This window comes from Camelus dromedarius, chromosome 24 (genome assembly GCF_036321535.1).
Source record: "Camelus dromedarius isolate mCamDro1 chromosome 24, mCamDro1.pat, whole genome shotgun sequence".
NCBI classification, from domain to species: Eukaryota; Metazoa; Chordata; class Mammalia; order Artiodactyla; family Camelidae; genus Camelus; species Camelus dromedarius.
In genome coordinates, this window is record NC_087459.1 from 22250418 (window position 1) to 22266880 (window position 16463).

Genomic DNA, 16463 nt, shown 5'->3' on the forward strand with positions numbered 1-16463 from the left:
TATGCTCTATGAAAGACAGTGCCACAGACTTGGAGAAAATCTTTGCAAAACACATATTTGATAAAGGACTGGTATTGAAAAAATATAAAGAACTCTTTTAAGCTCATCAATAAGAAAATTAACAACCTGATTAAAAGTGGGCAAAAGAGCTGAACAGACACCTCACCAAAGAAGGTACACAGATGGCAAATATGCATCTGGAAATATGCTCAACATCACATGTCATTAGGGAGTTGCAAATTAAATCACAATAAGATATCACCACATCCCTACTAGAATGGCTGAATTTCAAAACACTGACAGCACCAAATGTTGGTAAGGATGTGGAGCAACAGGAACTCTCATTCATTGCTGGTGGGAATATAAAATGGTGGTTATTTTGGCAGTTAGTATGGCAGTTTCTTATAAAACTAATTGTAATTTTTAAATTAGAAATCAAATGTATATCTTGTTTGAGGTAAATAGTACCACAAGCAGATTTTCTCTAAGAACAAAACAAAGCTTTTAAAAGCAAGTAACAGTGGAAGACAAAGTTTCTGGTATAGACAAGTAGTACAAAATAATGATGCATGATACTTGGATAATAAACTCATTTTGCAATAGTACACCTTTAGGTATATATTATAGATTCTCCATAGTTCAGGCAGAATTCAAACTCTGCATTTCAGCAACAGGCTGACCGTCCCTAAAGAAAACTATTTTTAAAACAGGCATAACCTTGGTGTTCTTTTATTTGACCAACTCCATCGAAGTTTAGATGTGTTGAAAGACTTAGGTCAGTGGTTTTCAAAATGTGAGCATGGGGGACCCATGAGGTAAAAACTATTTTAACAACAATATGAAAGACATCATCTACCTCTCATTCTCTCATTAGTGTAGAGTAGAATTTTCCAGAGGCTACACAAAGTGTGATACAACAGGTTGAATGCTGATATGAGAATCTAGTCTCTTGTTAAGCCAGACATTAAAGAGATATGCAAAAATGTAAAATGCGTCCACTTTTTTCACTAGTTTTTTTTGTTTGTTTTGGAAAATATAATTATTTTTAAATATTTATGTCAACATATAATGGTTATGTTATTTTGTAATGAACAAATTAAATATTTAAAAATTCTGTTTTAATTTCTAATACAGTACATTTTAATATATGTAATTCATATCAATAAAAAGTCTTAGAGATCTTAGAGATCTTCAATAAAATGTTAAGGGATGCTGACCCCCCAAAATTTGAAAACCAATAATTTAGTAAGCCATGTGCAACTTGCTACTTGATGCACTTTTAAAAATAAGGTATAGAACAGTGATAGTGAGATAAGGAAGAAAAATGTAAAGGAACACGTCCTCATGACTTTTCATGCATATTCTTTTGACAGCAAGAAGCACTTTTCACAAGGAGAAAAAAGGCAAATAAATAATTTTGTATAAGAACTTTAACATACTCTGTACAATGTTCTCACGTTGTTGACATTTATACAAATTCTTCAGAGTTTACTTGACTATTATTACCAGTATCTGCTTCTCTGCTTATTTCATCAACCTCCTCGTGTGTTAACTTTTCTCCAAAGTGTTTAATCATGTGATGTAATTATGTTGCACAAACATAGCCAGTGTCATCTTTATTAAACACAAGAAATGTTTCTCTAATTTCCTCTTTACTCTCTGTCTGTGTGTCTTTCATTTTTCTCGCCATTATTGTCAGTAAGTCCAGGAAGCTAATTGTACTATTTTCATCACCATTTGCTTCATTAATTTATTCTGAAACTTTGCTTCTGTGGAATTTTGCCCAAGAGACCTCATCACAGTTTCCAATCTTTTGATGTTCATCACTGTCCTTATCAAAGAGTAGAAAGCTTCTTTGAAGTCTGCAAGTTGTATTCCCATCAGCTGGTCAACCATGCTGCCAGTGCTACTTGTCGTCAAAGGACAATCACACATTCAGCTCATTAGCTCCACTCGGACTCTCTGAAATGCTATTTCTTATTAATGTTTATATATTATACATATTTTAAGGTAAAATTTACATGCAGTAATATGTAAAAAGCTTATATGTGTATGCCCTGTGTTATGACAAATTCATTGGTTTCTTTGAACACTGCATTGGTAACCACACCAAGGAGAAAGAAAAGTCATTCCTGACAGTCAGGAACTGGCTTTCCCTATCAGGCTTTGGTATTCTCTTGTTTTTTATTGTTGAGTACACGTCTGCTGTGTAAAGATACCATGCTTGGTTTATCCATTCACCTATAGATGGCCATTAAATTTTCCCTATTTTTAGCTATTAAGAATGAAGATGGTATGAATAAAAAGGCTTTGTACATATATATTTTTTGGACATATATTTTCATCACTCTTGTAGAAAAGAGCTAGGAGTGAAATTGCTGGGTCGTGTGGTAGGTGACATTTAGCTTTATGAGAAACTGCCATATTTTCCAAAGTGTTTTTGCCATTTTACATTTTACAACAATGTGTGAATGTTTCAGTCACTCCACTTCCTTGCCAACAAGTGGTAGGCCTTGTCATTGTTTGAAATGTTGGCCATTGTAGTAGGTAGGAAACGGTACCTCCTGGGTTTAATTTGAATTTCCTTTTCAGAAAACATCATCCATCATATTAAATTAATGCTGTTCATTTGAATTTTACCGTTTTTTAAAACATATTTTATATTTCCAATACTGGCACAATTATATTTAATTTTAAATTTTGCTTTAGTTTTATACTTGTACAAAGAGCTGTAAGAACAAGGCAATTATATCTACTTTTTTGTTTGTACATATTTAAGGTTAAAATTTGGGGTCATAATTTTTCCCTTTACAAGATGTAAGTTCATTGCTCCCTATCTGCTTCCAAATCCATCTCTTTGGCACCACACTCTTTCCCAGACACCTTCTAGTTTTATCCAGGCAGATGCCATGTATCTCCAGGACAAGAGCTCCCCAGCTGGACTCATTCTGTGCACCCCAAAAGTGATCCCTTTTTTCTCATCAAGACCACCAGCTCTCTCCCCACCCATGTCAAACCAGTCCTCACAAACCTTATTGAGTCTACCTTCTAAGAATCTCTGGATGCTATCTCTTCAATTCCACTGTTACCATCTGGGCTATGGCAACTGGAATTGTTGAGTCCAGAATGTGACAATTATTAAAATTTTAGTACAATTGACCCTCCAGTAACATGGGTTTGAATTCTGAAAGTCCACTTATAGGTGAACTTTTTTCAATAAATACATACAGTACTACACAATCAGCAGTTGGTTAAATCCAGATGTGGAACCATGGAGGGCCAAGGGCTGACTATAAAGCTATTAGAGGATTTTCCATTGGGCAGGTATGTGCCCCAACCCCAGTGTTGTTTAAGGGTCAACTGTAAGTAGAAATTGTTCTCTTCCTGTTTCTCTCCTTCCTTCCTTTCTTCTTTGTCTCCCCATCCAATCCATTATCCACGCTGCCCCCAAAGTTCTCTCTCCAAACAGCAGATTTGGTTGTTACTCCAAAGCTATAAGATAATAAATTTGTGTTGTTTCAAGCCACTAAGTTTATGATAATTTGTTACAGCAGCAATTGGAAATTAATAGTGAGGATAGCCACAAACAGCAATATTAAATAGAATGGTTAGGGTTGGCCTCATTAAAGTAAAAATTAAGCAAAGGCTCAAAGAAAGTGAAGGAGCTGGCCAAGGCTCTACCTGGGGGAAGAGCACTTCAGGTAGAAGGAACAGAATGAAGGCCCTAAGAGGAAGCTGTCTGGTGCGTCTGAGGCTCAGGAAGGAGGCCAGTGGAGCAGAGAGAGTGAGGGAGAGATAAGTGGGGGAAGAGGCCAGAGAGTTGACAGGCTGGGATCCATGCAGGTCATGTGAGCCCTTGGGTGTCATTGCCAGGACTTTGGCTTTTACTCTGCCTGAGATGGAAATCAGGAGAGGGTTCAGAGCAGTGAGGTGACGTGATCTGTCTCTTGATATAGAGTGATGCTCTGGCTGCTCCGAGTTGAGAAGAGACTCCAGGGAGATTTGGGTAGAAGCAGGGAGACCAAGCTGTGGCAACATCTGGGTGGGAGACGATAGTGGTTCTGACCAGGGTCGTAGTAGTGATATGAACAGTCAGATCCGGAATACATTTTGAAGACCATCAACAAGATTTCCTGACAGACTAGATAGAGGGTGTGAGGAAAGATAGAGATCAAGGCTGAGTTTTATTCTTGTGGGATTCTTAAATGATTTTAAAAATTAATCCTGCCTGTCCCAGTCCTCCCAAGTATGGAAAGCTATTAAAGAAATCTCAAGTCAGACCAGTCCCTCTTTGGCTATGCAGCCCTTGTAATACCCCAGCCATGTGATCAGGTTTGTGTTACTAAGGATTAGGAGACCCCTGCACAGTTGTTCTCTGTCTATTGTGTTTTTTTTTTCATCTATTAATCAAATTTACTCTATCATTCTTGATAGTCTTGTATACATGTGGTTTGGGAATTCTTTGAATAGCTTATAACATCTTATTGGTTCCCTCATTAATTAATTTTTCCCCCTAATCAGTTTTGATAAAGGAGGAAATAAAATTATGTGGTTTGCATGCTTTATCCAAGACTGGAGTCATATTGGCTAAATCAAATCAATGCTTGAGTAAATGTGAAATTAGAGCTTCTTTAGCATGGATCATTCTGGGAGTCATTATCAAAGAAGATGCCATTAAAAAAATAGTCTTTTATAAACAGCTGCTATCATTTCAGACCACTTGCTGTTTAGGTACTTTGACTTTTTATTTTTTTCATGAGAAGGCACATAAAGTAGATTATTGGCATTTGCAATGGATTTAACATTCATAATTTGACTCAGTATGACTGCCCTCCAGAGCTGTAATTTTACTAGTGAAGTTTCAGGAGCCACTGAGCTGGTGACTGAGCCTAACCAGCCCCCGACATCACATCTCAGTGTCCTTTTGTTCTTCTCTACACCTCTTCAAACTTGGTCACTCTCATGAAGTGACAAAAACTTGCTTTGCTTTGTTAATAATAGCTTTATTGAGATGTAATTCACACATCATCCAATTTGCTTATTTAAGGTGTACAGTTCAGTGGTTTTTAGAATATTCAGAGTTGTGCATTCATCTCCACAATTTTAGGATGTTTTCATCACCCTGTAAAGAAACTCACACCCCTTAGCCATTGCCTCCTATTCCCTCCCTTCCTCTGTGCCCTGACTTAGGCAACCACTAACCTACTTTCTGTCTGTATGTGGATTTGCCTCATCTGGACATTTAAAAAAAATGAAATTGTGTAATATGCAGTCTTTTGCAATTGTCTTTTTTCACTTAGCATATTTTCAGGGTTGTATCAGTATTTCATTCCTTTAATGGCTGAATAATATTTCATTGTATGGATATACCACATTTTGTTTATTCATTCATCAGTTGATGGGCATTTGGTTCATTTCTCCTTTTTGGCTGTTATGAAAAATGCTGCTGTGAACATTCATGTGCAAGTTTTTGTGTGGACATATGTTTTCATTTCTCTTGGTATATATCTAGGAGTGGAATTGTTGCATCGTACAGTGACTGTATACTTAACCTTTGGAAGAACTGCCAGACTGTTTTTCTAGGGCGGCTGTTCCATTTTGTTTCCACCAGCAATGTGTGAGGGTTGCAATTCCTCCACATCCTTGCCAACATTTGTTATTATCTATCTTGCTTATTATGGTAATCCTAGTGGGTGTGAAGTGATAAGACATTTCTTACTGAAAAAGTCAATGCTAAATCTGGTGACTGAAGTTAAGGAAAAGCTAAGAGGCATCCAATTGTCTTCAGCCAGAAGCCCATTTTATAATTGACTTTTGAGTCCTGTATGTGTAGGAATCATTAAGAGTCTGAGGGGCAACTTAAATTTTTCAACTGAACTTTACACTGAAGTGATATTTGAGAAGTTGGGAATTTGGGAAGTTCTCTCGACTAGACCTGTGAATGTTGTTATGTTAGCATACCAAATTTGCCTTGTCACCAAAACAGTATTCTAAAAAGCTTACCAATTAATTACCACCTTGCTTCAGTGGCGGGGTAATCTCTGAGCTAGCTGTTCATTTGTGCCTTAGTCTCACCGCACAGGAGACTCAAAATGAAGGTAAGATTTTTATGCTCTTTGCTCCCCATCCAAGAAGCCTCCATGTTCTGAATATGGACTCCCCATCCTAAGGTGGTTCCTGATGGCTTTTTAAAATTTTTCCTTAAAATTTATTATTGTATTATGTAATTTTTTTTCTTTTTTTACTTTGGGGAGGAAGTAATTAGGTTCATTTATTTTTAGAGGAGGTACTAGGGATTGAACCCGGGACCTCGTGCATGCTAAGCATGTTCTCTACCACATGCTAAGCATGCTCACTGCCTCCCTCCTCCTTATGGCTTTTATGTTGCAAAGCTGGGGAAAAGGGAGTGTGGGTGGAGCTGCCAGATAAAATACAGGATCCCCAGTTAAATTTATATTTCAGATAAGTGACTAACATTTTTTTATATAAAAATGTACTTATAATTCCCTCCAAATTATTTGTTGCTTATCTGACATACAGATTTAGCTGGACATCCTGTGTCTATATTTGTTCAGTTTGACAGTCCTAAGTAGTGGGGACCCTGCTCCCTTCCTACCCTTAAGGATTTTGTTTAGGGGAGTACAGATCTGTTCACAGGTGCTGTACTGAGGATGGAGGAAGTGAAACTGGCAAACTTGAGAGGTAGGATACTGGAGGTGGTCACTGGTGTTAGAGTCAGTGAGGGTACTGGAGCTGTCTTCTACTGCCTCATGGCTCCTGAGAAAGCCCACCCACCCACGGAGCTGGCAGTGGGGGTGGGAATGGTGGAAACTGAACACAAGAGTATGGTGGCTGGGGAGCCACGCTGCCCAAATCCTGCCAAATCATCCTGGATTACTGTCAGACCCAAAGAGGGCACGACAGGGGCAAATGGGGTTTATCTGATGCATTTAAAGTGCATAGGTCAGTGACTGGCACAAAGCAAATGCCCTTTAAGTGGTAGCTGCTGTTTTGGACAGATAGAGTAATATGATGTTTCTTGAATTTCCATAGCACACATCAAAATTATACTCACTGTACTTCTATCAAAGAAGTTTATTTAGGGCTCTTCTTTTCAGAATGTCCAAAGATTTTACTCTCTAAGACCACATCTACCACGGCATCGGGCATGGTGTTCACAAAATTCCCATAGCACCAATTTCACTGACCAAAATTTAGAAAAATACATACTATATGAGCACCATGGGATATCACAGTAGTGTCCCAAGATGATTTCAGCCCACATTTTTAAAGCATTGTTTGGTACAATATTTTAGGACAACTGAGATATTTGGAGAGTCCCTTGGAGATTTGCAATAAATGAATGTGACCCGGATCTCTCAGATTATTCAGTCTAATCACTAAGTGATTAATAATTCAAGTCTTTTTTATACCTCTAGGTATATGGGTGATTTTGAGTGTAACGAGTGGAGACCGAGTGCTTTTTCTTTGCCACAAATGAGCCTGCCGGACCGATGACCTGGAGAAGGCCATTTAACCTCTTTGAGCTACATTTTCTCATTTGGGCTCAAAGTTAATGTCACTAAGGTTCTTTCCAATGTAGAGAGAACGGTATTTCCTATCCAAAGACCTGGATTTTAGGGGTAGGGTATAGCTCAGTGGTAGAGTGCCTGTTTAGCATGGGTTCAATCCCCAGTACCTCCATTGAAATAAATAAATCTAATTACCTCCTTCCCCCGCCAAAAATAAAAACAAAGACTGGATTTTAATCCTGACTTTGCCATTTATTAGCTGCATGATCTTGGACAAATTACAAAACATCTTTGAACCTCTTACTTCTCACCTGTAAAATGGGGATAATAATACTTTGCAAGTTGTTCCAGGGATCAAATAAACTGATACATGGGATAATACTTTCTAATAAACCATAAAGTAATACACTAATGCAGAGGTATTAATTTTTATTTTTAAGAGTAGCTGATCATAAAGGAAAATAAAATGAAGCATAGTTTTGATTTGTGTTTTTGGTTTCTTCAGGATTCACAAGATTGTAAATGTGCTTACTGGACCTTTATAGCAACAAATTGAAATACAGTATTACTGATTTGTAGTATGTATACCGGAGCACTCTGGGAAGTCTTGGCCATGGTGAGGAGAGCCCATCAACTCTGATATGGAGGAGCAGGGAGCCAGCACCAGGGAGCAGCTGGGTTATTGATATCCAGCAGGACACAAAACACAGCACATCAGGTGGCCGTGAAATACTTTGATTTGGGGGACCTAAGAAAGTCATACTTCTCATGGGCGACTATCCCTAAAGATTCGAATCATATGCAGCCATTTTGATGGACTGTCTAGTGTGGGGAGAAGGGAGAGATAATTTTAGGTAAAAAGAAGAATCTGCTTAACCCTTCCATGACCTGAATCATTTAGGCATACGCACTGAAATGATGTTGAAAGTCCCAACACAACGGATTGACATTCTTGATAATGCCTTTTCTTCCAGGGAGAGTGTCTAGACTGCTCCAAGGAATCAGGATTCTTTAGAAGTTGCAGTGGGGTTAGGGGGTGCTGGGGCATGTTCCTATGGGTCATCAGACTTTGGGTGTTTGTGTTGGGTGTGGTGATGTAATATTGTATCTGTTTGGGATATACGATGATGAGTTAATTCATTGACTAATTAATTCAGCCTTTAGTGGAAGCCTGCTCTGTACTAGGCTTTGTGCCAGGAGCTGGAAACACACAGTCAAGTAGAACTGGTCTTGACCTCAATAAGTTCACAGTGTGGTGGAGGAGAAATGATATAAAAACAAATGCTGTACTTACAAGGTGTTACCTGAATAGATCTGGATCCTGCCACTTTCGTTGACTTTTTCGGAGCCCCAGTTTTCTCATCTGAGAAATGGGGGGAATAACATCTTCCTTTCAGTATGCACACAGTTGTCCACACAAGTCCTGGCTCCTGATATATCCTTGCGCCCCTCCCCTCCACAGAGAATGGCTTGGTGATGGCAGAAGGCATGCCCTCTCTCTGAGGGACCATTCTATATGGCCCTTTCACGTTGCAAGGAAGAGATGACCAACTTGAAGACTTGGAGACTTCTTGTAAGGAATTCTAGTCTCCACCCAGCTACTCTGTTGTTCTCAGGGTTTTTATTTCTCTCTCTGCTTTCCATCATCAGCCTTTCTTTGGGTTTTGACTGGATCCATTAGTCGCCATCCAATATGGAAGACTACAGTTGGGAAGACTCAGTTGGATTGGGGAGGACCCAGCATTCAATGTAAAAGACCCACCTACAGGTTCAGGCTCTGGCCCAGTGAGGTCTGTCTAGGGTAGCCAGACTGATATTTTTCAAAGCCTGAAATGAATCAACCCTGCTATTTTTCAAAAAGTGCGATAGAGGAGGATGGAAATGGCTTGTAAGCATCTGACTGTAAGAAGTGGAGCTGAGAATGGGTCAGTTTGTTGATTTGGGGACACTCACAGTAGCTGCCAGGAATTGTTCACATACAACGTACTTTACACAATTCCCTCATTTTGCTCTCACAGCATCCCAGGGAGGGTGAGAATTACTGCACTTAACAGATGAGATGACTGAGGCTCACAGAGTGAAGCTGTTTCAGTGCTAGAAACAGAAAGTGATGAAGTCATGACATCATAGTCGCTTTCTCCTCCAGGACTTACACATGAGATGTTTTCTGAAGTCCATACCAGAACTTAATTTTTTTGTCTTTAGGACACTCAGGGAACTGTTTATTTTGCTCCTTTCTTCACAATAGCTAGGGAAAGCCTACTGTCATCACTGTGGCCCTCCACGTCCAGTGTGCAAATAATTCCTAGCAGGTACTTGTCACATCATGATGACCATTATGACAGCTTTCCCCTTTACTTCTCTAAGCAACTGATTTCCATGGCCACACCCTGAGTCACACCTTCTAATTGGACTGCTTCTCCACCCCAGCCTTGAGCTCTAATATTAATCTAGCTCTGCCTTTCTCCTTGACTCCTTTATCCCACCTCCTTGACACCTTTAGTGCCTTGACCTAGCCTGTTAGCCACTCCCCTCCTGGTCTCATGAGCCACCACTCTTCCTTTCCTTGGTCCTCCTAGGCCCCTACTCTGGAGATGCCCAACCCAGGATCAGATCACCCACATTCCCTCCTTGGATGACCTGAGTGTGGCTGAATAAACCACAAACAGACGTATTAGCCAACCCTCCAGACCCTCCAGCCTCTGTGCTTCCTTGGCCTGATCCTTCCCTAGGTCCCTGGTCAGCCAACTCTGTTGTTATTCATACGGCCTGTCTTAAAAGGCCTCCATTCCTCTCAAGCTCCCCTGCAGTGGGCATTTCCCAAATGGCCTATCTTATCCCTTTGGCCACAGTGATTGGTTCAAGGATGAGCATGAGACCAGCTTGGTCCAGCGAGTGGCTCTGGACCAGACTCTCTGCCTAGACAGCTTGTAGGAGGTTCAGGTGCTTCAGCTGAGGCTGTGTGTAGGTGGGGGTCGGGGAGGGTCCTAGGGATGAACGAAGCCAGCACCATGGAAGCAGAGTGGAGAGATGGAGAGAAAGGGCACATTGTTGTTGTTGTTGTTGTTTGAAAGAAGCTGCATTTTATTTCATTTATTTATTTATTTTGGGTGAGGGAGATAATTAGGTTTATTTATTTATTTGGAGGAGGTGCTGGAGGTTGAACCCAGGACCTTGTGCATGCTAAGCATGCGCTCTACCATTTGAGCTATACCCTCCCCCCAGAAAGGGTACTTTGAACCACAGGGCAGTCCTTGCTCCTTGGTTACTAGGCCAATTCATCTTCATTTTGTAAACTGGGTTTTCCATCAGTGCAACTGTACAACTCCTAACTGACAGATCAATCACTATCACTCTGCAGTTCCCACCTCAGTCTCAGTGGGTGCCTTGTGTCCTATTTCATAGAGCAGGAACACCTATAGTTAACTTCTCACTTCCAGCCTAAAGAAAAGAAATTGGTACAATTCTATTCTAAGAATGATCCTTTCATCGATACTGGTAGAACCTGCCCAATTCTTTCTCCGTTCAGTTTGGTGATCTCTACTAAGTCTATCGGTAGGATGTGAGCCTTTGTTCATTGCTGTATCCCCAGTGTCTAAACAGTGCCTGACAAAGAGTAGGAGTTCAATACACATTTTTGGAATGAATGAGTAACTGTATTAGTTTCCTATTTGGTAGTGTAAAACAACACAGATTTATTATGTTACAGTTCTGGGGATCAGCAGTCCAAAATGGGTCCCACTGGATGAAATGCAAGGTATTGGTAGGGTGGCTTTCTTTACTGAAAGTTCTAAGAAAGAATCTGTTTTCTTTCCTTTTGCACCTTCTATAGGCTCCCAGCATTCTTGACTTATGGCCCGTCTTTTTTTTTTTTTAATCTCTTGTTTTTATTTTTTTAATTTAAAAGTTATTTATTTATTTGTTTATTTTATGTGGCCCATCTTTTTTTTGTTTTTCAGTTTTATTAGGTAGAATTATTACAGTTTGACTGCACATACACATTATATTGCATGTAAATACATATATACAGTATACTGCACACTTTTTTAGTTTATGTATATGTACTGATCATTGTCTCTAAGAACAGATTAGAGCTTTAGCTTTTTAAACTTACATAGTTATCAAAGGAATAAAGCCAACTACAGAATAAAAATCAACAGAATGCGGTAATCCAATCACAAAGGACAGTCAAATGTGCTTACACATATTCAAGAAATCAATCATCTAAGTTATAAATAAGTAGTTCATTTGTATCCTTATTATTATTATTTTTAGATTCCTCATATAAATGATATCATATGGCATTTTTCTTCCTCTTTCTGGCCCACTTCACTTAGAGTGATGATCTTCAGGTCCACCCACGTTGCTGCAAATGGCATTATTTTATTCTTTTTATGGCTGAGTAATATTCCATTGTATAAATATACTACAACTGCTTTATCTAGTCATCTGTTGATAGAAAAAACAGGATTACTTTAAATGCTAATGAGAAGGGAATAAAAAAGAGAGACAGGTTAAAGATACAGGAACATGGGGGGAAAATTGATGAGAGGTTCCAGAGAAGGCAGGAATTGGGAAAATCCCTCAGGTGGGGGATTAGCCCTTTCTGTATAACACAAGGGAAAGAGAAAAGGTAGAATACAGGATAATATGTGGATTTCAGGGCCAAAAGTTGAGGGAGTTACTGTCTGATGGTTTCCAAGTTTTTGTGAAATAGGAGATGGGGGTCATTGACTGTAAATGAGGGGGCAGATGCCTGGGGTTCAGGACATGAAGAGGATAGAGAAACATCTAGGGAACATGAGATAAAAAGCTGGCTCAAGACATACAAGCAACTCCTTGGCAGCATCAAGGGTCCAGTGGAGGGTGGCCATCATGAAGTTACAGTGACTCCAATCTTTATGGTTACAGGGTCTTTGTCCTGTCCATTTCAGACTGGCTCTGCAAACCTGAAAGGGCCAGCTTTCCTTTCCTTCCTTCCACCCTCCCTTACTTCCTTGGCAGATGGAAATGATGTATCATGTACCACTTATCAATTGTTGCCTCTCAGCTCCAAATCCACCCTTCATGGCCTGCTTTGCAAACGTGGAGATGGGTCTTTTGTACGTTTCCCTGAGATCTGATGTAATAGTAAATATTGTCAGTAGAGGGCGCAGGAGAGACAGTGCAGGAGGAAGGGGCTTTTCCTTCTGGTTCAGGTGTACTAATCACAGGTACCTGCAGTGCGTGGTGGTTAGCAGCTTTCTCCTGCATACCCCTCTGGGTGATTTTATAGTGGAATGCCTCCAGTGAGACACCTATCTCTTCATTAACAGCTTAGTCTAGAACCCTGAAAAGTAGATTTCCAGTAGGTTCCAGAGGGCAGATTTCGGATTTATAGCATGGTCTACCAGTGGTCCACGATGACTTCTGTGCCATCCAATTACCCATGACTGTGCCCCGCTCTGAGGAGGCCTGGATCTCAGCACTGGGGGGCAGGGGGCCCTTCCATGGGCACTCTGTCTCAACCGAGGGATAGTAGCTACCCCTTATATCTGCTATTATATTCTTTAGAGTTCTCTTCACTTTTTACTAGCCAGCCCTTGGTTACTCTGATCCTCTGTTATAATAATTCTTTATATTAAACTTCACCTGTTTAATTTCTTTGTGGTTTATGTCTCCTGATTGGACCCTGACAGATACGGGATTGGTACCGTGGATAGTACTAGGAGACAGAACCACAAAGATGGGATTTGGGGACAGATGTAGTCATAGCTTTGGCTTTCAGGGCAGTGCTGAGCTCCTTGTCAATGGGAAATAGGAATGCTGGTAATTTATTGCATGAAATGACATCACAATTAATCAAGATGTTTGTTGTTTATTGTGGTGAAATGCCAACTGAAGCACTTGCCTTGGAGGCTAAGTGTCTGCTGCTCTTGGCAGTTATGCCAGTAATGATGATTTTGAAGGCTGTGGTGTGGGATGGACTCATATGTGCACTTGAGCACTTACAGGGAGAAAAACCACAAGCTCAAGCCTTCAACTCTCAGGTTAAATCGTGGTTTAAGAACCTGAGATTCTCACAATAGCCGTGAAAAACTCTCTTACTTCTGGTATTCACAGGGCTGAGATTGTTGAAAATCAAACACAAATTCAGGTATGTGGGTTGTTGAATTACAGCAAGAGTTGAGTTCACGGTCTCACCAAGTTTCTCATGTGCAAGTCAGGGCACAAATTTGTAAAGAATGGGATTTTAAAACTTAGAATGGGAACATATATTTGGATCCAGATGAAAGTGACAATTTCTCATGGAAAATGAGAAACCAAAGGGGTGGATTACCCAGTTATTAATTTATTGCTTCTCAGATCCAAATCCACCCTTTATTGCCTGCTTTGTGAAAATAAAGATAGGTCCTTTAAATATGTCTTCTGCCTAGAGAAGGAATCATCTCCTTGGAGCTAATAATGCTTTGTTAATTCAGGGGGAAAAAAAGTTTTCTTTGCCAGCTGGTGTGATGTCCAGTTTTGTCAGTTGAGGGGACTGGGAAGACACTGCAGGAGGAAGTTTTCCCTCTTGCTTCTGATGTGCTCCTGTGGGCAGACTCCTACGACTGGGGCAGCTTCTCTGGTACCCAGCTCTTGCTTCCTGGGTAACTTCCTTATCCTGGATGCTGGTACCACTTGGTGATAGAGGCTAGAGACCTGAGAGTCTTCTGAAACTTCTGTTTTCCTTGCTGTCTCACATATTGATCACCAGGTCACATGGAGTCTGTCTGCTGAATATTCCTCCTCCTCCCTTCCCTCTGCCCCCCACCACTCCCCTCCATTCCCACTCCCATTGCTTCCGTTCAAACCTCCTTTGGAGGGTTCGAATAGCTTGTAGCCTACAGCCTCTGCCTGTATTTTCACCTCAAATTAATTCATTCTCCACACTTCAGACACAGTGGTTTTACTACAATAAAATCAGACCCTGTGGTTCTCCAGCTTAAATTCTTCAAATGGGCTTTGAGCATGCAACCACATTCTGTGTCTATTAAGTTGTATACATGTTCTCCTCTACTTAGAATTGTGACCATGATAAAACAGATACATAAAAGGAATGAAAATGGGCAAGGTAAAAATAAATACAAATAGAAGTTCTAGTATTTTCTTTCCACATCTCCTTTTTGGAATCTCCTGGGAAGTCTCTGCCCACTTTGAATACCGCTGATTAACTGGACAAATGAACTGCTTAGCTCGGCATACTGAGCCTGCATGCTGCCTTCATTTGACATTAAAACTTAGTTTAAAAACTACCTCTCACCTGTGCCACCTTCTCTTACTTTCCCAGTTGAAGTTGGAGACTTCTGTCCACAATCCCTTAGTCCTATTTTTGTTTCATATTTTCCCATAGCAGTTTTCATTAGTGGCCGCTCCAGAATCTCCACCTCGGAAGACTTAGAGGCAGAAATTTGGGCAGAGTAGGTGGCGTTGGAGGGAGCTGCAGCTGCCTGACTTGTCTTACGACCAAGCACACCGTTTTTGCTTAGACTGTAGGGACTCCTTTGTGTGACTTTAGTGGGGGTCTTGAAGACGACGAGGCTATTGAAGCCCCCCGGCACCCACCCCTTGGCACACCTGGGGGTTGCTGCGAGGGTCAGTGTCTGTTTGTAGGGGACTCATCAGGAGGAAAGAGCGCCAAGGCACACGTGTCTGGTGCGAGAGTGATGAGCCAGGGTCGGGGGAAAGTGGTTCTGAGCTGCCTTCTCAGTCTTTTCAGCCCACAGCCAGGTTAGAGGTGATGTTGGAGAGGCTGATGGTGCCGGACCCTGCAGGGACTCTCAGGCTGTCGTGAGCCATTCAGGATGTGTGGTGAGACACCACTGTAGGGTTCAGAGCCAGGGCATTATATGGTCTGATTTCACGTTGTACATACACCACTCTGGCTGTCTTGTGGAAACTAGGTCGTAGAGGGACTCGTGGGAGTGGGGTCAGCTTTGTGTGGGTCCTCAGGTGGGCCATGGCCCTAGCAATCAGTGCTACATTGGGCCCCACAATGCTGGGAGACCTGATTATGAGCATGCCATGTCAGAGGAAGGTCCAACGGGGTAGCCAAGATCACGTGTGACACACACCCTGGGCAACTCAGGATTTCATAAGAGATGGAGTTCCCAGAGAGCGGGTTGGGTAGGACCAAAACCAACAACATTCTCTTACGACTATGATGGTGGCCTCATTTATCATCTCCAGACTAGCATTAGCATGGCCTGGGATACACGGGTGACACACCTTTATTGCCATTTGCTTTTCATCTATCATGAAGAATTTTTGATCTATATAGTGCGAATATATATATATGTGTGTGTGTGTATATATGTATGTATGTGTGTGTGTGTGTGTGTATAAACATTCATTGTGAAAGAGATACTTGAATACCCAGAAATTGATAAGCTTCCTCAGGTCTTTGAAACCACCCTTAGAATAAACACTAAAGACGTACAAAGTGCCATTAATGCAAGTAGACAGAAGTGACCACGAGTCAGGAGTACTTTGTACTTCAGCCACCTTCCAGCAGAGCATCTCAAAGGGCTGGATATATCTGAACATCATACAGTTTCACATAGATCAGGAGATTCTGTGATGATGACTTCTCTTAAGACCTAAGTATGACCTTTGTCAGGATGAAATCAGCAGCTGTTTCCCAAATCAGAGGTATTGAACAACAGCTTTGGTCAGGATGCCAGTATTGCATTTGGCTTGTCATAACAAGTTCCTGACTGGGGCAGATGGAGCATTGCAGAAATGTGTGTGTGCAGACACTCATGGGCACACCAGTGGGGGTGGGGATGAGGTTGAACTTTTTTTTTTTTGGTTTGGGGTTGAACTTGATAAAACCAGAAGGAGGCAGGCTGGAAGGAGGGACGTTGACTTTGATATGGGGCAAAGTTCTGACTCTGCCCTTACTAGCTGGGT

General features: G+C 41.0%; 1 pseudogene; it reads right to left on the reverse strand.

The window, feature by feature from the left end:
• Nucleotides 1-1468: 1468 nt before the first annotated feature.
• On the reverse strand, nt 1469-1896 carry LOC116147241 (calmodulin-like; annotated as a pseudogene).
• Between the last annotated feature and the right edge of the window lie 14567 nt (nt 1897-16463).